We start from the raw sequence: 27,373 nt of genomic DNA, 5'->3' as shown, positions 1-27,373 counted from the left end.
GAAAAATAAACCTACAGAACAAGTGTACATATCTTAATGATCATGTCCAATGAATAAGTTTAGGTACTAATTTTATTTAACTATCAATTTAGTAACTAACATTTGTAAACGCGAACAGTATGGGATAAAATACTCTTTTCCTCCCATATTTTCCTCAGCCATAAATGTTACGTCCGTTTGGTGCAAACGTAAATACATCAAAGCACCGTATTTATCTTTGCCTTGGATGAAAATATTTTTTTGTTCATGTTAGTAGTAGCGGTATATCGTGGCTCGTTACGAGTGACGCGCTCGGGCCGTCCGCGAGCTCATTGCATGAAAGCCTCGCGTGCAGTTTCGCAAAGCTCGACTTTTTGCTCCAAGCTCGCCGCTTCATGTCTATTTGTCTGTCACAAAACATTGCAGGCTATGTTCGTTACCCTCAACAGGTAAAGAGGATTGTTTTTTTAAATTGATGCTTGTTTTCTTGTCGTACTAGCTTTTAACTAATATCTTGAAACTTTTTGAAACAAATTCCATTCTATTAATTTTAACAATAGGCTTATTTTGTTTTAATTTATATGTAATTTTTTAAATTTAACACGGGAATAGTCGACCTATTTCGGAATCGAAAGTAGTCCACATCCCTATCGCTTCTCCTGGCTATATAAAGCGTGAATACGTAATAAAAAGAAATATATATATATAGCTAACTAACAGTGATGTTACCTAAATTATTACGATCAAACCAGATAAATTCCACTTAAAGGTCTACCCTTTGGGTGTGGAATTTATTTCCGCAAATGCAATTTTGCAGAAGGCAGGAATAATAATATAAGGATCTAAAGCACGCAACGCATCCGACACTAATTCCCGGATGTAAGGCATCCAGTCAGTGACACGCGGGCTATGTGCGGGATTCAGGAACCGTATGTTTCTCCAAATAACACCAACAAAATAAAGTAGACCCAGGTCTGACATACATGACGTGGCATGACTATAAATGACTTTTAAATGAAAAATACAACCATATACCTAGTCACCATTCCTTATCCTCAAACAAGTCACCATTTGATATTGAATGTCAAATGGTGACTTGTTTGAATTTAAAAACCATGAATGAAATTGTAAGTAGTCTTATTTCATGTTTGGTTAGTATAATTTTATATTGATATGCTTTGTAAGTCATTATGTCCGTAAAAAAAGAAATCTTTACAAGAGTGAAGAACATTAAATTCTTTGTTCCACTTGTCTAATAGTTGACTGGTAAAGAATGTCATATTACAATACCGAACTAATTATGCCGAACTATCGATAGTTGACAAATTTAATTTTCAATTAATTTAGGATATCAATAGTTCTAAACTATTGATATTAAACGACGAATAGTCTCCACACTATGGACCTCAACCATCGTACCGCAGTTTCCTGACTATCAATAGTTTATCGATATTGGCACATCGATCAGCAACGCTACTTTGTACTTATTCGTTCTTTTCTATGGAAACTTTGTCTCTTTGCATTAAGTAAATAAATGTGACCATGGCCAATTTCAAGAATCTTGTCACGTGTCAATTCTGTATCTCACTTTTGGTATAGCGGACGGCGCCAGCGTCTCACACGTAGGTCAAATCAGATATTTTCATCTCGCCTTGATACAGGGCTATGCATATCATACTTATAAGTTTAATATTAACTCTTTCGTCACTAGCAGTGAATGTCGATTTCCAATTCAATTTACTCGCTTATCATATGACTTAGAACAAAACAGGCAGCAATGCGTAAAAATACATTACACAGTCAATTATACATACATAAAACTCTGCAATCTGCACTGCTGGATACAATAGTATCCCTTAGGTATCTATGTAATGTTCAAAGCTACTTACTTTTTATTATCATATATAATATTTGATTAATATTGTCTGTTATTATGACTCGAAAAAAAGAAACTTTGTCGTCTTACATGTCAAATTAAATTTCATAGAAACGCATAATCCTAAGTCCTAATGATGATTACTGTAGCTTCAATCAAGACATTGACCTATTATCTAAACTAGCGTTGGCTTGGCAACGTATGGACACCACACGTTCGTGTACCTACAGCAGCAGTACATAGTGTAGTATATGCCAAGTGGAGATATTTTCGCCGGCGCAGCTGTCGGATGCGATGCGACCGCGACTCATCCGGCGTTCGACATATACGCATTCCTGAGGGCTACAGATGCTGGGTGAATTGTTTTATACTGTGTTTTTATATTGGATGGATGTAGACTGAATGGACTTCGCTTTGTCTTTTTGATGTACCTATTTACATAGAAGGCTGTTTTGCAATATTGCGACAAGATTAATGAAACAGAAAAGCCTAAAGTTTTTGAAAGATTCTTCTTCTTATCCCTTATCTCATTTTTTTAACTTGGGGTCGGGTCTCCTTATGTATACACCTGAGAACTCTGCTTGGTATTCTGTATATTTTTTTATATTTAATAAGAAAAAATAAAATACAATCGATTAAAATAAAACTTAGGAGATAAACAACCAGTTTAAAATGTTGAATCTATCTCAAAATTATTTTCACTCAGTCTCGATGTAGGTCACACGTTGCACGCTGCACAGGATTAAGCGAATGTTTGTTATTGATTGCAATTGTAACTACATATTCTAAGGTCATATAGAGATCTGGAGCGCAAATGTCTCATTTTACTGTTGACTGCTAATAATGTACCTCGAATTTGTTATCACTTAAATGAAGACGCAGATCGGTATAAAGCGGTAAACATTTTTTTTCCTAACTTTTTGCTCCATAGCTGTTTCATGTTTGGTTGACTACTTTGATCTTTTTAAATAGAAAGTTGATTACAGAATAAGTATAATTGATTCAAAAGTCTTGTGGTGATTCCAGTTTGTGTACTTACTTAAATAAGCATAGCCTCTGCGCCGCCGCCGCACTTTTTCTTTTTGTAAGGATTAAACCTCAGTATAGTGTTACATTCATGTTATTATTCTACTAGCTGATGCCCACGACTTCGTTCGCGTGGCCGAACAATTTTTGGTAAGGAGTCAAAATTATGAGAGAGAATAAAAGAAATATTTAAGTGATTTATTGAGGGTATTTCATTCAGGCGCCAATATAAAAAGACCTGAAGAGTTATTCACCCTGGAGAAAGACACATAGAGTCGCAATCAGTGGTATATGCGGGATAAGTACAGCGGCACCATTCCCAGTGAGAATCTCGGCTTCAATTAAATTTTTATACTTCAACAGGAAATGCTCATTAGCCTGAACGACTTTTGTTAAAGCGTTATTTCTTTATTTTCTATAGTTTAGCTGGACCATTATGGGTCTGCATTAGGTGTTCCAGATCTTCGATTTTTATACCTCAATAGAAAATGCTCATCAGACTGAATATTTTTGTTAAGTCGTCATTTATATATTTTCTATAGTTTAGCTGGCCCATCCTTGTTCTCCATCAGGCGTTCCAGTTTTCATAATAGTTTATATCCTATATCTTGCCCAGGCTTAATAGCTATACAACAAAAAAGTTTCATTCGAATCCGCCCAGTACTTTCGGAGATAAGCGTAATTATACAGCCAGACAGACAAAAGATTCAAAAAGTTTTTGTTTTTGCTTTCTATTATTCTTTTTAAGAGTCTCATCCGTTTCAGTCAAAAATACTAAATGTACAGACAAAATATTTTTACTGTTTTATTATATGTATAGATATGATATAGTCATTAGAATATTAATTCTAATATATATGCTAGCATAGTTAGGTAGAAATACTAAGCTCGAAGCCGACACTCTCATGATAAAGTGGATTGATGGTCTACTTTCACTCTTTAGTTTTTGTTGCATAAAAACATCATCCGTAAAAAAATATCTTACTGCTTAAGTAGAAAGCATATTAAACTAATGGATATCGCCAATCGTCATATAATGCCAATTGTCAGTGAGATCACAGACGACTTATGATTTATATAGGTATGTAAAATATTAATAAGATCCTGTCAGAGCAAAACGCTACGTTTCGGAGGTTAGCGTCGCCGCGCTCGCCGGGGCTCGTAAAGTGTCCAATTTAATGGTTGTCAATAATGGCGGACTTTACGATCCATCCTACCAATTTACGACGCATTGGCAAGCAGCCGATATGACCCATGCCCATTGTCTATCGACAATTAGCTTTCTTTAAAATAACACCAATATAGGGATGTCAACCTGAGATCTTAGTCTAAAGTGAATCACTCAATTTAATGAACGCTAAAAATTTATGTTCAAAATTATAACAAAACTCATGGAATGTTTTGTACTACATATAATATAACTACCATATGTGTTGATTTTTATTAATCACAAGGTACATATATATAGTATATAGGTAGTATCTATATACGTAGTATGTATATAGGTAGTATGTAATAATATTATATATATATATAGGTATATAATAAAACAGTAAAAAAGTGTGCCTGTACATTGAAAGTATTTAAATAAAAAAAACTGAAATCGATAGAGAATCAGTAATAGAATAAAAAAAAAGTCTTTATCTGTTGTCTGTTTGTTTGCACACGCTAATCTCTGGATCTACTGGACGGATTTGAATAAAACTTTTTTTTTGTATAGCTATAAAGCCTGGTCAACATATAGGGTATGTATAAATAATTTTGGAAACTGAAACAGCTCTAGCAGAACCTATAAAGACCAACTAAACTGTAGGAAATATAGAAAAGTCACCTTAACAAAAATTGTTCGCCCTGATGAGCATTTTCTGATGACGTATAAAAATCGAAGATATGGAACACCTGATGATGAACTCCAACAAACCCGCTACTATATACTCGTAACAGATATGACAAAAGCGCCTTAACAAAAGTTGGTCAGCCTGATGAACATTTTCTGTAGACTTTTAAAAATCGAAGATATGGAAAACATGATGATGAACTCCAACAGAACAGTGACAAAAGCGCCTTAACAAAAGTTGATCAGCCTAATGAGCATTTTTAACATAGGTATTTATAGATTGGGACTCATTTGGATCACGTTTTTAACCATGATTCACAAACACCTTGAGACTCAAAAATCAATTTTATTCCCCAGTCTTCTTTGCCGCGAGCAACAGCTCTTCTATAATATATATAAAAATGACGTTAACCAATCTGATAAGCATTTTCTGTTAAGTGAAGTCTTAGCAGAAATTATTCAACCAATAGAAGATTTCGAACATTTCTGAAACGGAAGTTCTGTAATAAAGTTAATCTTTTATTTACCCTATACTATTATAAGATAAGCTGGGAGTACCTCCACGTGATGAAGGCGGAAACAGTTTAGGCTAAGTTTCGATGACGACGGAAGGTATTCGTTGAAAACTTGCCTGAACTGGCAAAAACTCCCATTTATGTATAGAATATTCTATACATAAATGGGAGCCTTCGGGCTTATGTTATGTTCAATGGTTACTTATTTCCTTTCCAGTTTATCTTTGTGACACGGCAGCCTACCCGGTAACGCAGGGGAGCAGTCACTTAGATTTTAATAGCAAAGAAAATATTTTAAATTGTGTAACCATGCCTATTCATGAATAAGTGGTTCGGATTTTTCTGTAAGTTAACCCTCAACCCTTTTAAAAGGGGGATGAAAAAGCTAGTGTAGAATAAATAACCTGACAAAATACACTTTTAATTAACTGTTCATTTAACGTGGACACGTAGTCCAGTGTAAGAAAAATGAAAAAAAAATAAAGAAGGAATATTTATTTGCTTAATTCCAGGAAATTTATTATAATGATAATGTAATGGAAACACGCTCAAATATATATAGACGGTTTAATATAAATTAGTTCAAATGTATCTGGATACGAATTAGTTCCCTATTAATTTGTCATTATTAATTATATCATTTGTAGAAGTTTACAGTAATTAGCTAAACAAAATTTATTCTATTAGTTGGTATAAAGAAATCTGGTGCAGTGGTCATTCTAATAATGGGACATTTTAAGTGACCAATACTGTGGTAATTTTGATACAAAGGACATTTATGTGACTAAAGGAGAATTATGAATTATAATCTCAGGGTAGGTTGGAGTAGAAATAGGCAAAGACAGACAGTTGTATGATAGTATAATTGATAAGTAAAATACAGACCTTTCAAGGGTTTATAAATAATTTAAGATATTTTATTATATATATATATTATTATTATTACACTGTACTGTGGTACGTGCCGATATAGTTATGGTAATGGATGAGTCAAAATGTGATTTCAAAATATCAAGTGGAACAATAATTTAAAATTTTGAATTTAGACTGAAAGAAATAAAAATCATGCCAGCACGCGATATGACTAAAGAGGTCATAATGCGTGGCGTTACACATGTAAGAGAATAACTAGGGAAAAGTATCAAAAATGTCTGAGATCAAAATTTGTTTACCAATGACTTGGCAGCTACAAGAGTCTTCGTCACCTAGAATTTTACGAGTGACTTTGTAAGATACTCAGACTACTAAGCAGTAAAATTTAAAAATCATCCGGTGTTAAATTATAGACAATTGAAACGTCAAACTTATCAGCGATAAAAGAAACGGTGTTCTAACAATGCCAATCTTATGTAAAAACAAATCAGTTGCTGCGGTATATACCCAGCTATATATATATATATTACTACCTATAGGTAACTTCTCCAACACCCTCATTAGCAATTTGCTGTAAAATTTACGATTCAAGGCTTCAGTGTTCTTTAAGCTTTAATATTTAAAAACCGCCTTCGGGCGAAGACTCGCTTTACATTGAGGAAACGTGTAAACACTGAAAAGATACTTATATTTTATGCAACTTCGAGCTCTGTGAGAAAGGTACAGTCAACACGAATAAATAAGCAAAAATAAAGTGTAGTGCTTTGAACTCAGTATATTAATTAGTACTGAAGGAATTTCAACACACACACGCTTTAGTTATAAAACTGAATGAGTTACTTGATATGGATAGGAACGATTTTTATATTTCAATATCGGTTCTAGTTATAACAGTGACGACTTGAAATAAAATGACGAAAGTGTTTTCACACATGTTGCACGAGCAGTAAGTGCAGTGACTGTAAACTGTAAAGTGAATACTAGAGTGCACTCAAAATTGATTAGTTACTCCTGCTGACGACCACGTGAAACGACCTTTCGGAACTAATAAAACAGTATTTAGATAACCACATTGATCGAATCATCGATCGCGTTATACTGAATCTATAGACATTCAGGGATAAGGGGAAATTCAGGAAATATAGACTTATGTCTATATAACTTTATATAGACATGAGTCTATATCCCTCAATTTCCCCTTATAACATGTTAAACACAATTTAAATCATGTAGGTACATCATACTATATTGTTATAGAGTACATTATTATAGAATGATATATCTACATATTTTAAATTGGACCAAACAACTGACTTTAAAACCAATAAAATAAATTTTATCGATTTTTTGACACATTAAGGGCTAAATAATGTGGCAAACTTGCGAGTAAAACTTACGCTTTGTAAAACAAATTACTAGAAAAAACAAAACAATATACTAGAAAAACACAAAATGAATTTTAAAACTTTCTAATTATGACCAAATAAAACAAAATAAACAGGAATAATTTCACAAAGTTTGTTGTCTTGTGCACCCTCGACATATCGCGTAAGTGCCGGCATCCGACGGGACGTGTGTATTCCGAGCCGGTAAACCGAGCGATCTTCCGTTATACAGATTTAACTCACGGTTAATCCGCCGCTAATAGGCCGACCTTGACAGTCTTAAATATTTATATCATGTTTACGACGGTCAGTGTGAATGTCTTCTAATTCGAGATGAGTGCCACCTATAAATATGGCGATGGAGATATACATGTAATCGGTTTTATTTCTGTCAGCTCCTTGCGTGATTTGGAGCGTGTGGTACAAATCGCGTTGCGTACAACGTGACGCGGAATCTGTACACTCTGTTATCCAGCGTCTGTGAGCCATTCACCTTTCGTTGCTATACATGATCTTGATCGTACTTCTAATCAATCCAAGTAGTTATTTTGAAAGATGCCTCATACCTGAAAACCGTTTGGCATATATGGGTCTTCGATTGCATATACTTATTTTTACTACAATCTATCAAAGTAAATTTTGCTTGTTTGTTATACTAATTCTTAAGTCAGCTGCATATTTTTAGAACAATAGATTTAGACCTAACTTAGTATGGTAACTAAGTACGAAAAAGTTTATTACTCGCGAGCCCCGGATAAATAACGTTTCTAATTGACATTTCCACGAGTCGCCAACTATTTTTGAAACTATGAGTTTGGAACATCTTTGGTTTTCTGGGTCACAGCCTATCTTCACTCCGACACACTGTTAAAATACACTAACGAAGACACGTTGAAGAGTATGTTAAACATTATTTTGAAGTGAAATAATACTAAGTATATCCCCTCAAATGTTATAGTAAATAAGTTTTTTCAAGTAAATAACAGTTTTGCCAAAAGTTGTATTTGCCTTCAATGAGATTTTGTTACATTCTACATGTAAAGAAATCATGTCAGTTGACGGTTGAGGAGTTCCCTCTTTGTGGGCCGATCCTAAATGCGCAATAAAGCCTTGCCATATTCGTGGAAACTAAAGCTAAATGAGAAGTTTCAACTCAAAAGTTTGTAGGACAAACATAACTAGATGAAATTTAAATTTCAAGATTACAGAGACTATAAAAGTTTATAAATTGTAATCTTAATTTACCTCGATTATCCAAAAAATGTCGCTTGTATAGATTGGACAATAAGTACATTGGACAACTAACAACCATAACACGAGCATAACAAGCATGGTGCAATCATATCCACAGAAACATCGGACGTTACCACATAAAAGTGGAACGTCGCGTCGTCGGAACTAATTACACGCCTCTACAGCCGGGGCTGAGCGACCTCAGTAATTAAACGTCGCGACACGGCAGACGAGCCTGTAGGGGTGAAACGTGTCATGTTTAAACTGAACAACTTTACCAAAGATCTAAAAATTCCTTGCTAACGGTATCTGCTCAGTAAGCAAACATAAATTCCATTAACCAAGCCTGGTAGAAAGTCTAATGACTTAGTAGAACTCTCATATAATTCTGATTGATAAAGAAGAGAAACGCTGGAGTTAGTTCAGTTTAGCGACCGTTGTGGAAACAATCTTATGCATACAACTTTATTCATGAATTGCACTAACCAAGAACGATATAAATATATTCTAACGGACCCATAAGAATTTACTATTTCGATATCACTAACAACCGGAACATCATGTCCAATGAATATAATTGTGCTGTTTTGATATTATCGGACTGTATTAGTCATAATATTGCACTAGTAATAAACACTAACATTAATCAATGGTTGCATGACTGAAACCATTTGCTCGAGTTAAATATGACACAAACCGCAATAAATAAATTAAAGGAACTGGAACAACACTATCAGCATTGCATTTCTCTAACATGAACCGAACAAAACTTTATTTCACACTTGGAATCTCAATTACATATCAAGTTGCCCTGCCTGCATCTTATTTATGCGGTGGTAATAGGGAGATTACAATGAAATTGTATAGATTGACATGCTGCTGACCGTGCTTACGTACTAAACTAAACTACTGTTCCCCACCCTGTCATCGATCTCCCTGTGTAAAAAACTTAAATAGATTTACTAAGGTAATACATATATGGAACAATAGACCCTTATAGTAAACCTGTTTAAATGATCTAGTGTACAATAAATCGTTAATTCGTTTATTAATTCGTGTTCATAATTATTACCAAACAACAAGCTGGCAGAGGCAGAGACGGATATGGACCATGAAAGTTTGATGTATCGTCAGCAGCAACTGATTTAGCCGCGTCGTTGATTGTTCAAACATCATAATTAGCCACCATATCTCGCCAAGCGAATAATGATCGCTCCAATCGCCAATGTTACCACACTAAAACTCTTTATTGCTCATCGAGCACTCATTGTTTTACTCCATATTGAATTATACGTTATAAAATCCACAGTTTATTGCTTTCGTTGGAGATCACAAATAAACATGTCGAAATCGTATTTTAAATGGCAGTTGAATTAAAATAGTCGCATGTGGCGCGTCTGATCTTTAAATTTATCATGTAGTTGAAAACATGATAAATTTCAATCATAAAATAAGTTTACAAACGTTTTAAATAGCAAAGCTGATGAAGTCATATGTTTTACAGAAAGCGTGAAAATGTCCCGTTACACTCGTTAATGTGACATTGCCTAAATTACTTTTCAAACAATATCGTAATTTGCTAGAGTGCTATGTTACTGACAGAAACATTTAAATGACCTGTACAGTAACAGCTTCAGTAGGTACGTAACCATCTTCACATGACGAAAGGTTTACTTTGATGATCCTCAATATGTCCTGAAAGTTCGCTCGAGCCGCAAGCACCTGAGAAGCTATTTTGGGCGTCTGCAGATTCGACGCCGGATTCCGGATATATATCCCACAAATATTATTCAATCCACATACAAACGTATTCAGATTCGGAAATCTAGGTCTAATTTGGTCTATGATGATTCATCGTATTACACGTTGAATAAATAGAAGAACACAGTGTTAAAAGTATAGAGAGGAATGGAACCGATAAATCACTGTAATCACCACTTTCTATATAGGTACCTACTACATAACTTGCACTCAACATGAAGTTTTTCTAACAAAGTTTTAAACAGTTTATTTTATCATAAATTACATAGGTGACTTTGTTAATTTTTCTCTACTCTTTTTAGAGCACAAATTGGCGGTTGTAAATATAATTTGACATCTGTCAATGATCTCTCTTTTTTGCGGCCTGGTAGTATGGCTACAATGTTCTATATTGGACACAAAAAAATGTATGTGAATTTCAGCTGTCAATAAAACACATTATACATATAAACTATTTGTAACATTTATGAATAACACTAAAACATTAACGATTATCGTCCGTCCAAAACATCGTTTTATTTTATTGTCTATTTTTAAATCTCTACCAAAGAAAATTATTGAAAATCGAGAGAAAACGCAGTGAAGCCGCTCAAAAGAGTTACTTGCTCTAATTGGTGAACAAACTTTAACACTGGTAATTAAACAACTATTGGAATTACAAGAGTTTGTCCGTTAGGAGTTTAAGAAGAAAAATAGAAAAGTGCATTTCCACAGCCAAAGTAACACAAAATCAGTTCTGATTATTATTAATTCATTAGAAACTTTTAAAAGGTGGATACATTTGATTAGCTTTTCAAAGAATTAGGTGTTGCTAACGGTTTGGTTCCGTCAGCTTCATACAAAATGCTCGTTGCTCGATACAAATAATGGCTTTGCCATCTGGCTGGGCGCTTCGGCCCAGTCATCTCATGGCATAATTTTATGTTGTAAATACCTAATGTGTATCTAGAAAATACACAACTGTCTAACGTTACTTTCCCATAATTTTAAATTGTATAAATAAAAAATATTTTTCTGTTAATTTTCCATGGACGGTAAGGAAAGCAGTAGGCAGAGCTAATAGTTAATTTACAACGTACAAAGTACTTAAATAAATTACATCCGAGGCTATACTTTATTATTCCGTACTTATTATCACAGGTAGGTTTCTACTTTATAGTGCCTATAAATTTACACAAGTCTCAGTAATCAATACGTCATTGGGACAGCTATCTCTCCACACGAGTGGTACAATAGAGATAACACGATATTATCACTATAATTACTCATGTTTCAAGCAAATAAAGCAGGAATCCGCATTATTTTATCGGGTTAAAAACCTGAACGCATAAAGCTTATAATAATGTTCAGCGCTGTAACGTTCTAAATGCGACTACATAATGAAGATTTCCTTATTATTGAGAATTCAAAGAGGTCGGTGTTTGTTTTGTTTAGTCGATGGGTATTAGCGGATGGGCTTGAAAGAAATATGAGGAAGGAAAGTACTAAAGTGTGTAAATTAGCTAGTTACGGTGGACGACGGCCGACACCTGGCGTGCGGCCAGCGGGCCGGAGTTTCCTTGCTCTTCCGTTACGAACCTAATTTGAGTGAAGCTACATCACTCCTTTCTGCATAGTACTCCATCTTATATCCGATAACCCACATACCATACATCTATTTCAAAATACGCACATAAGCGGTTTTTTAAATCAGGACTGACGTCAACGTCCGTTGTGTAGGCGAGGCGACTCTTCTAACTAATACCTTCCTTAATGCTTGATGAGATTATAAATTATGGTGACGATTAGCCCGTGATTATCTCGAAAACTAGGTATCCACATTTAAAAAACTCTGTTGTTGTAACATACAATTAAAATAGATTTGCAACGTTTATCCTGGTAAACTGGAGTAGTGTATACTTATATATAGATATTTGTATTATAATAAGTTTTTGTTCAATTTTTTTATAATATTATTAAGTAACTCAATCGAATGTCGGGATTATCAAGAGCTAAAATGTAGGTAAGTAGAATAATAAAATAGAGGTTAAGGTTTTTATAACCCTTCGAAACTTATGGACAGAACCAATAGTATTAACGTCTTCATTTTTGTCAAGGGAACTTAGTATTATTATGGAGATGAAATAGCTAGATTATCATTAATTACCTACCTACTTATACTTATATGTGATATATAATCTGTTACTAGATAAGCTAATTCTGAGAGTTGCGTACCTATTATTAACAAAGGATTGCGCCAATCCCGCTAATTAGTTCAGTGACAGTACGCGGATCATGACGCAACCGACGAGCGACGCACCACGACACGAGCCAACGATGCAATTTCTTCGACACAAGATAATGATGCCACAGAAAAATACTTATTTCATCGTGTGCAACGCAGCAAAACTCAATTGTATCCACAGTTTTATTATACTTATTCCGAAAATTATGTATTCCGAAACAAAATACAGATATGAAATATCGAAACATTTCGAAGGTTGAAGCGGTTACTTTGTATGCCAAACGCGTTTTATAGTCCCTAACGCAGATCACGCTTTCCATGTTACAACTCAACATGCATACTCGTATAATGTCTTCCGCGTTTGTCCGCTAATCCTAATTCCCGTTATTTCGATGTTATGTTCGTTCGTTAGATCATCGTATCATATTCGTTACTAGATAGATCATTTGGATATTTTCATAAGATATATAAGTACTAAAACTTATATATCTTATATGTGACGTTCCACAAGAAAAACCTTGGAGGGATTGCTTACGACGTAATATGGGCATCTTTAATTAAAATGAGCAAGTGAGACGTCTAAGCGACATCCTTCCATACCTGACCACGTGGAGGTACCTTTTCTCTAGAAACGTCATATTTGCACATGAGTTATCGTTTAGACTGTCATTATATTGTGGATAAGATCGCGTGCCAGTGGACAGAAGAGATGACGTGGTGCTACAGGAATATCCCGGAGGCAGTGACACTGCTTGCAGGTTGCCAGCGCGCGCCGCCAACTGGGTGAGCCCGGAGCCGCGCCGTCCCAGCTGCAGTATTGATTTATGAAATCTGTTACATAGCTAATAAATATAGGTGTATTTTTACAATATATTACGCTCAGCCTCCCATAGTCATCAAGGAATCCATCCATCCCCCATTTTTATTGGAAGCCGATCCCGAGTGCACCAGATATATAACTAATAAATCCTTACATATTATAAAATAATATCCTGCCGCGTCTGTTTGTATATTTACGATAAACTAAAAAAACTACTATTATTACTACTACGGATTTAAAATACGGTTTTTACCAATAAATAGTGTTTCTGAGGAAGGTTTAGGTTTAACTTTGACTTTGTAATGTTTTTACTTGAGCGAAACCGGGACGGGCCCGTCCCGGTTTCGCTAGTACTATATATATAATAATATTTATCAATCCATATACTACAAAATCATCGGAAATGATGCGTCAAGTAGTTTGAAGTACGAAATAAGTAAATTCTGATTTATTCTAATTTAGTTTGCTAGATAATCCTAATAGTAAGAGCAGCGTCGTAGGCCAGTTCAAGTACGGTGAGTCTGTTAAATATAATACTCTGTCAACGACGATCCGAGACCTTTCTCCAGCAGTGGCCTGACGGAGTAAATATTTCCTATGTTAGCATTAGGAACACTCCTTTTCTTCCTTATTTATTCAAGGCGTACTGCCTTTATTACAAAATCTACGGCGGAGAAGCATGCAAGGTCATGCATGAATTGGTGCAACTTCAACTTCAAGCAATAAATATCCCAGTCGTTATTCCGTTTTAACACGTTAGGTTGTTGCCTACTTTATGCTTAAGTACTTGCTATAGAAATATATTAAAGTGCAATAAGGATGATTCGTAACACTAAAGTATATCCTCAATTCTGCCGTTCCCTAGGGAATTCCCCTCCTCGCCTCTTCCCAAGGTAGTGTACATACATATGTACCAATTTTCCACTAGTCAGTTTTTTTTCTATTCTGTATATAGATACTGGAAGAATAGTATGGTACTTTTTGTTGATTTTGATATATTCGGCAAAATAAGAAAATGGAATCGAATAACATTATTTTATTACAATTTATAATTCATTAGTTCCTTTACCACAATCTACTTGCAATACATAAAGCATGTCAAACTCGATACGTACGACATCAAAGGCTGCTGCCAGTGAGTCGGGAAGTAGTAATAAATTACCCAGCCATATCTGAAGCGAACCATCTTCGACGGCTGAAGCGTACGGCCAAATGGGTCAGGGCTGCTACTCCTTGGAATACGTTCTGTCTACGGCCTTGTTTCTGTTGCACTCAAACGTGCTTACCAGAGCAGGTAAGCACGTTTGAGTGCAGGTAAGCACGTTTGAGTGCAGGTAACTCGTTTTAACTATTACATGAGCATGTAATAGTTAAAACGAGTTTTATATTAGAGTGTTGTCGTGGAGTTAAATCAGATAGACAGGTATGTTTAATCCAATTACATAAAAAATATGAGTGATCACGGTTTTAGACTCCAAGATACATCACCAGCTGGTGATTTACATATCTTGTTTTATTTAAAAAGCGTTCCAGATATACGTAAGTTTTTGACGAAACCTAAAAATACCTACAATATTAAAAAGCATTTATAAATTAAAGCTACATTTAATTTACATGTTACAATATATGTATCCATTTTTTTATTAAAGTATAACCTAGAAGAAATTGTAGTAGGTATTCTGAAAGTCTGTTATTCAGTGTTTAGACATTTTGAATAAGTATTCACAACTAAGTAGTTGTTCATCATTATGGATGTAAGGAAAATACTAACTAAAAAGCAGAAGAAAATGATGGCAATCGATAAGTACTACTAAAAGAAGTTATCAAAGCGCGTATATTTAATTCTTATCTGTAGATATGTGCTACTTACCTAAAAAGGCCACATTTTTTATTGCTTGCAAGTTTTATGGAGCACAATATATATATTTCCTTTCGCATTGGGTTCAGTCTCACTAATGAGATCGTGGAGGGTGGATCTTACTAATCCCGTTGAGCTTTTCGGTTGATGGGAATACTCATACTAGGTACTTAAATATATCACTACTGCCGTTTACAAAGACAAATAAAACGCTTTTTATAAATTCGCCTCGACTCGTCATAATGAACAAAGATTCGTTAGTGTGAACAATTTTTCCATAGATTAAATATTTAATTTTACTGTTAATACTAATGATGAATTTTATTAGAGAACTTCACTATTTCCGTTCGAGTATTTTATTCGAATAGATTTATTTTCGGGTGAGTCTGAGTTACAAAAAAATGTAGAGTCTTATGGATAATGGGAATAATGAGACACGCCTGTCGACTTGGACGTGGAGTGGTTTCAAATTCTTTTATTTATTTAGGTCAAGCATAGTCTTACAGTATTATATATCAATGCTCCTCTATAGTACTCCTCAATAAACCTACAAAGTAAAAGTTTTACTGATTTTATTTATTCCAATGTAAATTCATTTATTAGCTTCATGAACTACAGGGGCACTCTCCGTGATTATTGTGCTATCATGATATTGGCCTGATAATGACGGGCCTAATGTATATTATTTGCTGTCTGACTGTTATCGGACGAAAGTCTCTTATTGGATGTACTTATATTAAATCTAGTAACTTAACTCTTAAGTAGGTGCATATGACTTCTATCTTCTGCTTTATTATCTCATAGTACAGCATTGAATACTTACACAGAAACATGGAATAATATTTGGTTTGGAATATCCGGTATACAACGGATTTGACATAGGTTATTTGGGAGGAAGACGCTATTTCCTACATGTGTGTAAATAAGAACTTCCCTAATTAACAGTGATGAAAAATAAGGCCTTGATACGACGCGCGGTGTAAACAACCGGTATCTAAGTAAAGTAAGTACAGAAGAATATGCTATTTATAAGTCGACAATAATAGTATTCAAACTAAAATCAACTCAAATTAAGTATATTTAAAAATAAAAAGCTCTATCGAATGGAAGACATCTTTACGAATATATTATAATTATTATAAATAACAAACATGTCGAATATTCATCTTTAAAAATCGAGCAAAATAGTAGTAAATCTTGCATATTCTGCTTTATTTCGTGTTATGTAGAGCAGGCATATATAAAAGAAATACATGAAGAGCACCACATAAAGTACGACATTTGTACTATATGATAGACAGTATAGTATAACAAATAGTGATGCCACGTCAAGTGGAGAAGGAAAAATAGGAAAGCAAGTCTGAGGAAAGAATCGGAAAGTGTCCAAATTCGAGGGGAGAGTCAGACCCTGCTACCCTCTTTTTATTTTGTGTTGGTGGCTGCAGTTCAGCAGTTCACTCGTCTGCAAGTTTCCTGGAATGCTAACGAAATTGGCCATCCCACTCGCGTATCGCTAATCAACTCAATACCTTGTTTTTATTACGGCCTTTTAACCCCAAGTTTGTTTTCTTAAGAATGCATTATTCAGTTTCTTCCAGTTCCAAGACATTATTCCAAATCATTGAATTAATATAATAATACTCTTTTTATAGGCTGCAGCCAGCTCTTTTAGGAATGTGATAGCGATTATAACAAGTGAATTTCGAGTAGACAAACTTTTGCCTTTCCGTGTAGAACCCCCATGGGGTACAGGCGTAATAAATGTATGTATACCTTTGTCAATCTAAATAGCATATACTCCTACAACGAAATACCGATCTAGTCGGTCATAGGTCGGTATTTCATTACAAATTCGTTACACCTAAAAAATACTATTCTTAAAGTTTGTTAGTTCAACGTTACCTACAAACAAACCTACCAACGTTCCAGTCTGCATTTAGCAGCAAATAGATAAAGGCACAAGATCATTAGCACAAACGCGAGTGCATTTAATCAGAGGTTTACATGTGAGTGCATCAAGGGAAACTTTGCACGGGCAGCCACAAAACGTTGTTCCTTGTTCGCAAAAAGCGGCGAAACAAAGCTCGGTCGCCCTTTGTTTCTCCGCTCGACGCCACGCTCGTAGCGATCAATACCCTCATTCAGATGCAGGGTTCGTGTTCACCGGCACTCAATGGACATCTCACAAATAAGTTGTAGGTTCTGCCGACGACGTTAAGTCATAATTGAGTCTCTATAGTGTTTAAATAGAAATGTTTTACATAGTGGCACTAACGTCTTGTTACTAGCAGGTAAATTGTACAAAATTGAAAAATCATTAAGATCAGACATTAACCCTATTATCCATAAAAAAGTTAAAGCCTACTTTAAGCTTAAGGACGTTGTTTGTTGTGTACTTTCAAATAATAATAATAAAAAACGCGAGGTGTGTTATAATATTTTATTATGAATAACGGTTATGTAACGGGTATGTCACTATAAGTTAATATTATTGATTTAATCAAGACTCAATACACGAGGAAAATCACTAACATTTACTTATGCTCTACAAGAAATCCGCGCTCTATTAGCGCTATTATCTGCTGCTTTATCAAAAATGCATTGATAACTTTGTATAGAACTTCCTATATAGAACTACGTATGTATACGTATTTTCCTTATTTACAATGGCACCCTAAATAATGAAAGATGTAAACCTTATTTAGAAACCTTATTCATTAGGCAGCAGGTGTTTTATTCAGGAGGAAGTACCTATTTGTTCACGGCATATTACACTGACTTTATTATTTACTGCTGCCACCTCAGTGTGTACTGTTCAGATTAGGTCATTTAGAAAAATAAATGAGTAATCCTATTTTGTTTTTATTTTATTTGGTACCTACTGGAATTTCCTCCTTTGAAATAATAAAACATGTTTTTCACAGGTACGTATACCATATCTATTGGCTAAAGTAAATATTATAATAATTTGTTTGATACCGGTCATGTGTCTATATTATAAATATAAATATTTTGCATAAACTGAAGGTTTCATTGTTTAGCTTGTAATATGAAGAAGAATAAACTAGAAGAGGGCTACTTATATCCGGAATTTCAGCGAAATGTCTACTGTAAACTATTGTTCTAAACATAATACCAAACGTGCCTACTCTCTTATCTGTAATATCTATAACTAGTAGATACGCACACAGCGATATAACTGTACATATATACCGACATATAGCCGAGAGTTGCAGTTGCGAGTCGTTCGATTCGGCATCTGTGTGAATTCGCCAATAGTGTGTACCCGGCACAACATGGGTTGACAGTCATTGTTCGAATTACAGGGGGAATGCCAAACTCTTCGGTGAGTCGGAAAACAGGTCACCAGGCTTGCTCGGCTGGAGACGCGCCAAGTTCGACACGTGCCACCCCCATGCCCCGGGACGATCTGTTGGGAGAAACGGATAACGTCTACACGAGTATAACATTCCTACACGACACGGCAAACAAATTACCAACAATTTACTTGATTGGACGCCGGAAGGAAAACTTTATAACTTCATAAATAGTTTACTAGCTTCATTTGGCCTCCACTCGCGTGGGAAATTTGAAATAGAATCTAAGTATTTGGTACGGTTACTTACGGTTTTGAACCATACTTTAAACTTTACTATATACTTTGGTTCGATATGTTATGTGACTGTACGATTTTTTTTTATTCCATATACCGCTCGAATATCCGACATTAAAATTATTCCGCTAAAATTGTAACGTATCTAACTATATTCTCAAATTGTTTATTAAATTAATTCCTTAATTCAGTCACAAATAAGTACGAAGAAACGTGAATCTGAGTTATATATTAAAAAGTTATTTTTCCTATTGTCCCGGCCCGCGCTGCTTCTTTGGAGAGTTGCCAATAGACCCTCCGAGACCCTCCAGCCGCCAAAACGTCGCCATGGCGGAACGCGGCACGGTGCGGCGCCTCACTCATGACTGTGTGTCAAAATTGTTTGCAACTGATCATCCATCAACCTCTTTAACCGCTATTAGGTAAGAGTAAGTTTAGTACCTACATAATTTCAACGTTTTAACGAAAGAGTGAAATGGCGACTTATTAATTAAAAACTAACTTTCATTTACCATATATAGAGAAAAAAAGTTAGTGGCTTGTGTTAGATACCATAAGCCACTGACTTTTTTTTCTGTATATGTGGCTAATGAAAATTAGTTTTTAATTAAGGACCTATAAAATTGTATTCAACTAAATAACAAGAACCGGAATGCCTCGAGTGGTATGATTTAGATTTTCTTACTTCTAATTCTTTTTAATTGACCAAATTTTATTTGGATAACTATACGAAGGCCCTTTATATTAATAGAAACACCAATGAAAAAATTACTGTGATAATAACAATGCTTCTATGAAAAAAAAAATCACACATTTTTGAACTCATCCAAAAGCTCCATACTAAATAACACGAACTGTCACCACTTGCTAAAAATATTCGCAAAGAAAAATATATTTGTTCGACAGCTAAATTATATATTACGTTTAAGGTGAATAATAAAAGTTGTTACAATTTTTTTTTTATTATGGTAGAGTTTGTTTTTATTTTCATACTTTTTGAAAATAGATTTCTAATCAACTTTAAAGCTTCGTATATGATCCAGCTGCATTGTTAAATAAGTATTAAGTTATTATACTTCATAAATAGAAATTAAAATTAGCTAGGTCATACAGATTGTTTCAATTTTCTGACCTTGTTAACTACCCTATTAGTTACCCTTGTTATTAGTACCCTTGTCAACTCCTTTACATAAAGACTAAAATCATCCGGTCAACTTATGTTCAAATTTAACTAGACACATAACCGGATGTAAATTGCTCCCCTACAACTACAAAGGCACACGAAATGAAACTAATCAACAGATAGATACATATATATCGACGGCATTGTAAGACGTTGGATCAATATCGGTAGGCAATTCTGACTACACTACATTGAACTGCACATACTTCATGCAAACTAAGCACCTGCCCAATAGAGCTTTCGTTATTGACGGCAAACTTCATTTGCGGGTACAATGAAACTATTAGTTTTAATTCTTATCATCCATACTCCTACCTATAGGTCTCTCGAGTAAGTACAAGCAACGTTATTAATATCAGTAAATAACATGTTTTGTACTTAAAATAAATGATTAAAAATTGATGTTGCAATGATTAAAAATTGTTGTAGCTAGTAAAATGAAACGCCATAATTAAAAATGAAAGAAAGAATTTAATTTACAAAAGACAGACCATAGACAAAAGAACAAGAATTATTAATTTTACTTTTCGTAGTCCTAATTATTGGGGTTCTAGGTACTGTTGTGAGAGTTAATGAAGTACTTAGTTAATTATGAATCGCTAAGATTAACAATATTCCCCAGGGCCCAATTAAATTACACAATGGTGGAGATATATGAAAAAGCTTCCAATAAGACCCTTGGTAATAACCATTCCTTGAAATGTGGCGTATAAATCGACTGTCGTACGAGGTGACTAAGGGATACATAGCCTTGGCAGCTAATATGCGACAATAGCATACCCTAGAAGGGTTTAAATCAGGCATGAAGCCGGTTGTAAAATTACAACGAAATCTTCAAAATTGTATGGTTAGTTTAATTTTTAAACTGACCCCGGTGTCGTCTTGGTGCCACAGCATGGAATGCACCCGGAAACATTTTTATGATGAGACAGACAAACTGTATTTATTTAAGTTAACATCTTAACAGTGTAATTATAAAACTTACAAATAAGAACTAAGTATAAACAAATAAGCTTTCTGAAATAAATATTTCTAGTCGTATTTCCATTTCAAGAACAAACTGATAAAAATTCCTCATAGTATTTTCCTTCACAGGACATAAGTAAGAGTGGACACATTTATCTAATTTAAATCTGGCAACTATCAATCACTGGGTGTATATCATGCAAGTACACTCGATCACATCTTCAAAGCAGTAAACGTCGAAGTTAATATTATACTTAAAGTATAAGCAGTAAAAAATTGTATTTGTCTTATTACAGTTCCAGAGTCGATTAGATTACACCAATAGCCGCACGCAACTATCATGCAAACAAAGGGGTCGCTCGAGGTATTTGTTCTACCGTATTTGTTGAACGAATAACCACTGTCGAGAGTCTAACCACTGTTTCCGGGCTTCCGTAAAGCTCAAAATAAATAATAAGCCAAAATAATCTAATTTTGAAGCTACCCAAATTCTTTTCATGCAAGATGCTTTTTAAAAGAAACGCTTCGTCTAGATTTTGTCGACATTTAGAAATTGTACGTTCTCGTTTCCTAGAAATAAATTATACTTGAGTAATTTAATTGTAATGCTAAAATAATTACCAAGAAATACCATTTTACCTACCTATTGCAGAGCGGTGAGGTGCTGAATGTAGATGTCCTGGAAATGTGTCACTTGATGTCATACATGCACTTGTACTCCAAATTAAGCAGATACGTAACGAAATGTCTTTATTAAATCTTATTTCTTGGGCATGAGATCTGCATTGTATAAATTCCTTTCACCTTTCCGAATTTCTCAGTCTAAGCTCTCGTTTAAAAATAAACTCGTAGCTCACTCATCCTTTTAGCGGATAATTGATTGCTTCTAAATAAATTATGAATGAAAGTGGAGTGTTTACCTCCCCTTGTGACCTTGAGAAGAAAGGGACGTCGTCGAGGGGAATATCTGCTATCGATCCTGGATCCACGTGCTTCTAGAGGAGAGTCTGATCACCGTTGCACCGGGATTGGTAAAGAAATTGCATGGTATGAGCACAGCAAGAAAACTTTCACTTGAACTTTGAATTGGGATAGGTGTTGGTTTCACTTTGGGCTGAGTTCGCGCGCGATGGAGTAGTGGACGAATCGGGAAGCGGTGGTGTCGAGCGCGGGTGAGCGGGACCGGCTCGGGAGCGATCGAGCGCGGACTGCTCGGCACGGGGCCGAATGCGCGCTGCCGCTATTTGCGCCCGCAGGCCGCCCGCCCCGCACGCAGCCGCCCGCCCAGAGCTTTCTCTGCGCAACGCAATAACAAACATTTCATTCTTCTCTCAGGCTCCAATGCTCCCTGTGCATTACGAAATACACAGTCACTAGATCTCTGAACTTACTTCACTATAGTTACATATTTTAGGTATCTTTCCTTTGTTTTCAGATGTAAAAAACTTGAATGTTCGAATCCTATTCGTGCCATTTGAGTTTGTATACCAATCTGACTCATGTATAGGTAGTAATTTTCATCGGCCACCACTTGTTTCCGGTGAAGGAAAACATCGTGAGGAAAGCTGCACACTGGTTGATTATTATTAACGTGTAGAGCAAACCACTCCATTAATAATGCCAAGAAAGTTGTTGTGTGTGTTGCATTCCATGTAATGACCACAACCTTCAGCCATGAGGTATACGACTATGAAGAAGACACATTTTATTAAATAATCATAATATGGATAAATTGCACTGATAAATCTATGTGGACTTAATTTACTTATTGAAGTTAGATTGGTTTCTAATTTCTGCAAATCGATATAAATCATAAGATCGATATAATTCATTCTACACAGTTTATGTCACAAATATTCAAATAGGAACAAAACGGATACACACTTTCGATTATCTAAAATGGAAGATAGGTATTTAAGTACTGGTGAGTACTTGTAGAAATGGACACGTGCAATGTCACACAATCTATGTCTTAGCTATTTACACAGTTACACTGTTTAAATGCTCTACTATATACACAACACAGTAATATTAGAGCACTACGCTAGGTAGTGCCGTTAAACCTTAAAATAATCCGAACTTCCATACTATTATTATAAATGCGAAAGTCAGTCTCAAAATTTAGAATAAATACCTATAAACAATAACCCGGGGTCAAACTGCAAGCGTAGCTGCGGACAGCGTATAGAATACTGATGTTGGAATGAAAAAAGAATAAACAATCACATTTTCAGGTCTATAATAAAGTATGTGATAGTGAAAATTATAAATATATAACAAATATTTATTTGAATGTCAATTTTCACATATCAAAAACCACGGAATTATTTTTATTAAATTCCCATTTCCATTCCATGAAACTTCGAAACGTAGTAAACGCATTCATTGCTCATTTCTCATGAGGTATGGCCATAATACGCTAATAGTTGACTGTCGTAACCTTAAAGATATGTACTTAATTTTTTCAAAGGTCTTACAAGACATACCTTCGAAGGTATGTACTTAATTTTTAAATGTCTTATAAAATTTTTGATCTTGTGCGTTTATTCAGATTCCATATGCTTCAAGAAATTATCGAAGTAATACTTTTCTCCTACGTGCGAGTGATAGTGTAAATAATCTGGTTAGTAATTCTGATAATGATATATTTAACTGTAGTGTGTCATCGATAAGATTTAACGCGGCAGTTTGTTAAAATAAATAAAAATAATTTTAATAATGTAATCAACGATGTCGTTTCCAACGTATCGTGTGCGACAACAACGTCGCATGTCACATCCCACTGTTTCCATAACTATCGCGAATAAAACAGGTGTAGCAAATGTTTGATACTCAATACAGGAGCTACCTGCAACTTAGCCAGTTCTCTATTATATAAAATGTTATTATCTGATGGCGTGAACTTTTTCGAGACAGAACCTATATATTACTTTACTCTTTGGACAGAACGCACCATTGGGTTTGCGGACGACCCTCGTCGAAAAAAGATAAGTTCTCACAACGTCAATACCAGTATATTTAGAGGGAAAAGAAATAATCACGGAGTTTTGTAGTGTTGCCTGAGACAAACACCCGAACATTATTAAGGCGCTATTTTATTTCGAAGGCTGGGATCATATTAAACTTAGCTCAAGTAGCTTGGTGATTTTCCGAAGACACCGGTCATTTTCACCCATTCGTAAAATCTTTTATTATAGATAATTCAGAACCTTTACAAGCTAACTTCCGCGACGTTATCGTGCCTAGAGGTATTCAGAGGGATCCTAAAGAAATATCCGCCGTAACAAACATGCTACTCGTACCAACGCAAAATGTCAAACATTTACAGTGTTTACTCGAAATATAAAGTTGGCTTAGACGCCATTGACTATATTACTTAGTAAGGCAAGCGTTTGGAAGTGGGGACCCGAACAGCAGCAAGCTCACGAGACCATTAAGTCTCTCCTCAATTCAGCTCCAATCCTCTGTCAGGCTGATGAAACAAAACCAATTGTTCTCAGAACTGATAGTAGTGGGTATGCTTTGGGCGCTACCTTACTCCAGAGGGAGGGGAACGACGAGCGACAGTCGCCTACGCACAGCTGCCGAAGTAAATTACAGTACAATGGAAAGAGAAGCTCTGGAATCCGACGACACATATTAACTCCTAAACAAGAAGAAATGTAAGCGTGGCCGTCTACGGAAGGCTAATCCAGCAACGGGGGCGTTATGCCTGAGTTAGAGGACGAGAATGTAGCGCACAGACTCCTTTCCCTTCGTGTGCGTTGTGAAGGAAACGTAGCTCGTAGCTAGAATCACGGAATTAGTAGGTATCGAAGTACTTACTAAATCCATGGCTAGGATACTGTTTTTGACATGTGTTATAACATGTTTGTCATTCAATAAATATTTAGTAGGTACCTATATGGAATACAGTACGGGTATGGATTCAGTTTATTAAATGAAATCAGATAAATAATTAGATTAAAAATTAAACTGAAGTCCTACTTAAATTGGTACTGAAACTTATAAGTTCCACGCGGAGTGGGTTTGAATTCCTTTGCCATGGAGTGAGGGCGCAGCTCTGGTTTCCTGACGGGCTCGCGGAATCGGCAATGTTCTTTTTTGTTTGATGTTTTCATTATGTCTCTCCGACATCAGAACTAGGATAACTACAAACGTCCATCACCCAAATTTGCGTTTTGCTCGAGCGAAAGTCGTGTTGTCAGACTATTTTGTTTCACCAAAGCTAACTTGCGTTGGTGGCACAAAATAACTTTAGTAGCGTCAGCATTGGTGGCACTAGCCTGAGTAGCATTTGACTTTGGTGGCACAAAACTCTGTTTTCTTTCATGTAGGTAAAAGTTAATTCCGTATAATGTGGTCTTTTTCTCTTTTTTCTACCTACTTCTTCGCTCTTTGTTCTTTGACTTATATGGAATTTATTCTAAAATAAATGATTATTACTTATTATTATTTTTGTTGTTTTTCCAAAAGGAATTCTCAGGTCGAATCTGGTATATTTGGTGAAAAGCACGGGCATTTTGCCAAGTGCAAATTACGATGAGGATGAGAGGAGATCAATGAATTTTCTTATTTGCGTAAAAGATATCTGAATTTGATTTTTCATGGAACAGCTGATTTGTATTTCGTGATTTGGGGGTTGTTCCCATACGAAAAGTTGTTTAGTATCATGGACTGAGCAAATAGACAATGCCCAATGTATAAAAAGTCACACTGTACCTATATAGGTAACTTATTTGGTCAAAATGGCGCTTACATTAAATAATACTTCTGATATGGGCTTAGATCATTTAGTAAGGTATGGGTGAAGCTATTAAGTTAGGGTACTACTGTCATACTCTCCGGAATGATCGGTCTATTTTCCCCATCTACTTGTCCAAACGCTCCACTTTCCTGATCGATCTTCTTTTCCAAACGATCTATTTTCCCCTAGGTATTGCAAATACGTTTTCTTTGAGTAAAGGATTTGATTTTGAGTACCTAGATACCTAGGTAACTATGTTGATTTAGGCAGGCTACTCACACACCTGCCGCTAGGGCAATCTAGGGTCTAAAGAAGAAAATCCACGTATTAAAAAGAAAAGGTCATCCTACATCTCTTTCTTTTAAATACCTGCATCCCTTTCTGTAGTCTCTTAAATCGGAGCGTGTGTAGCAGGTCTTAGGTCTAAACTTTCTATGTTGTTTTTTAATTTAGTGACGCAAAACCTGCGTATAATCTTTAAATTAGCCGCACAATATTTCATAACATAAAATAATTATTTTGGAGAATGTGGATGCCACAGTATTTTTATATCTGTGGTGGATGTTGTGAATAGGGAGTATTACTGCACATTTATCCCGCCAGAGCTTTGCTTTTAAAAACGTTTATTTTAGAGTAGGTACTTTCATATAAGCATTCGTTGTGAAAATTTACAAGAATGTAGCATATTCGGGTGCCGATATATTGGGAAAAATCTTGTTCCATAAAAGAAAAAAACTTCGAAAACTATGTGATACGCCTCACGCTGTAAAATTTTCGAGCCAGTAAACGGTCGAAAAGAAGCTTGGAACACTTCACACTTATTAAAATATGGACCTCATATAGGTAAGATCTTCAGGCAAAATCAAGTTTATATCAGTTTATGACCGCAGTTGACCAAATAATGCAGAATATAACCTAAAATAATGTTATTATTTTCAGGATAATCCACTAAATCTTTCCTTTTTCCTTTAAACTTGCACCACGATTGCGTAGAAGGTATTTTTGGTCGTAGGTCTGCAACAATATTGAAAATTGCCGCTTTTTACCTCCATCAATTGGCAATGTTTGTCTACCGTAGTTGTACCAGTAGCGCCATCTGCGGTGAGCTTTGCCTAATATGCCCTATTCGATCTGGATCTTCATCGTTGCATGAAAGTATAAAATAAATGCTGTTAGTAGTTATAGGTAGTCCTGCGAAGTTGTGACTTTATAGCACCAACCAATTCCATGGAATTGGTAGGTACTCCGACGAAGTGCTTACTAAATCCATGCTTTATACAAATTTCGCTTTTCCAGGCCCTTCTTTCAGAGGTTTCATGATCACAGCCACAAAATCCCAAATCATAATAAACTACTGACATAGTTTTTTCAAAGAAGAAAAGAAAAAAAAAACTACTGACATAATTGTCAATCAGTTATCATTGTCATTCATTGTCAAGCTGTCATCTCTGGTTCGTTTTGCTACCGATAAGTACGT

The 27,373-nt window shown here is 35.3% G+C and overlaps 1 protein-coding gene across 5 annotated transcripts in view; it reads right to left on the bottom strand.

Annotated features, from left to right (window-relative positions):
* The window catches only part of Shab (Shaker cognate b), a 42,027-nt gene extending 19,618 nt beyond the window's left edge, over positions 1-22,409 (bottom strand). For 2 of the 5 annotated variants that reach the window (XM_053750494.2, XM_053750497.2), the window contains exon 1: positions 21,793-22,409. The gene's annotated coding sequence lies outside the window, so the exon portion shown is untranslated. The remainder of the gene's footprint in view (positions 1-21,792) is intronic. The other 3 variants (XM_053750496.2, XM_053750495.2, XM_053750498.2) reach the window with 3 other exon arrangements.
* Positions 22,410-27,373: the final 4,964 nt, after the last annotated feature.

This window comes from Plodia interpunctella, chromosome 10 (assembly GCF_027563975.2).
Source record: "Plodia interpunctella isolate USDA-ARS_2022_Savannah chromosome 10, ilPloInte3.2, whole genome shotgun sequence".
Taxonomy (NCBI): domain Eukaryota; kingdom Metazoa; phylum Arthropoda; class Insecta; order Lepidoptera; family Pyralidae; genus Plodia; species Plodia interpunctella.
This window is presented reverse-complemented; position numbering and strand designations above follow the sequence as displayed.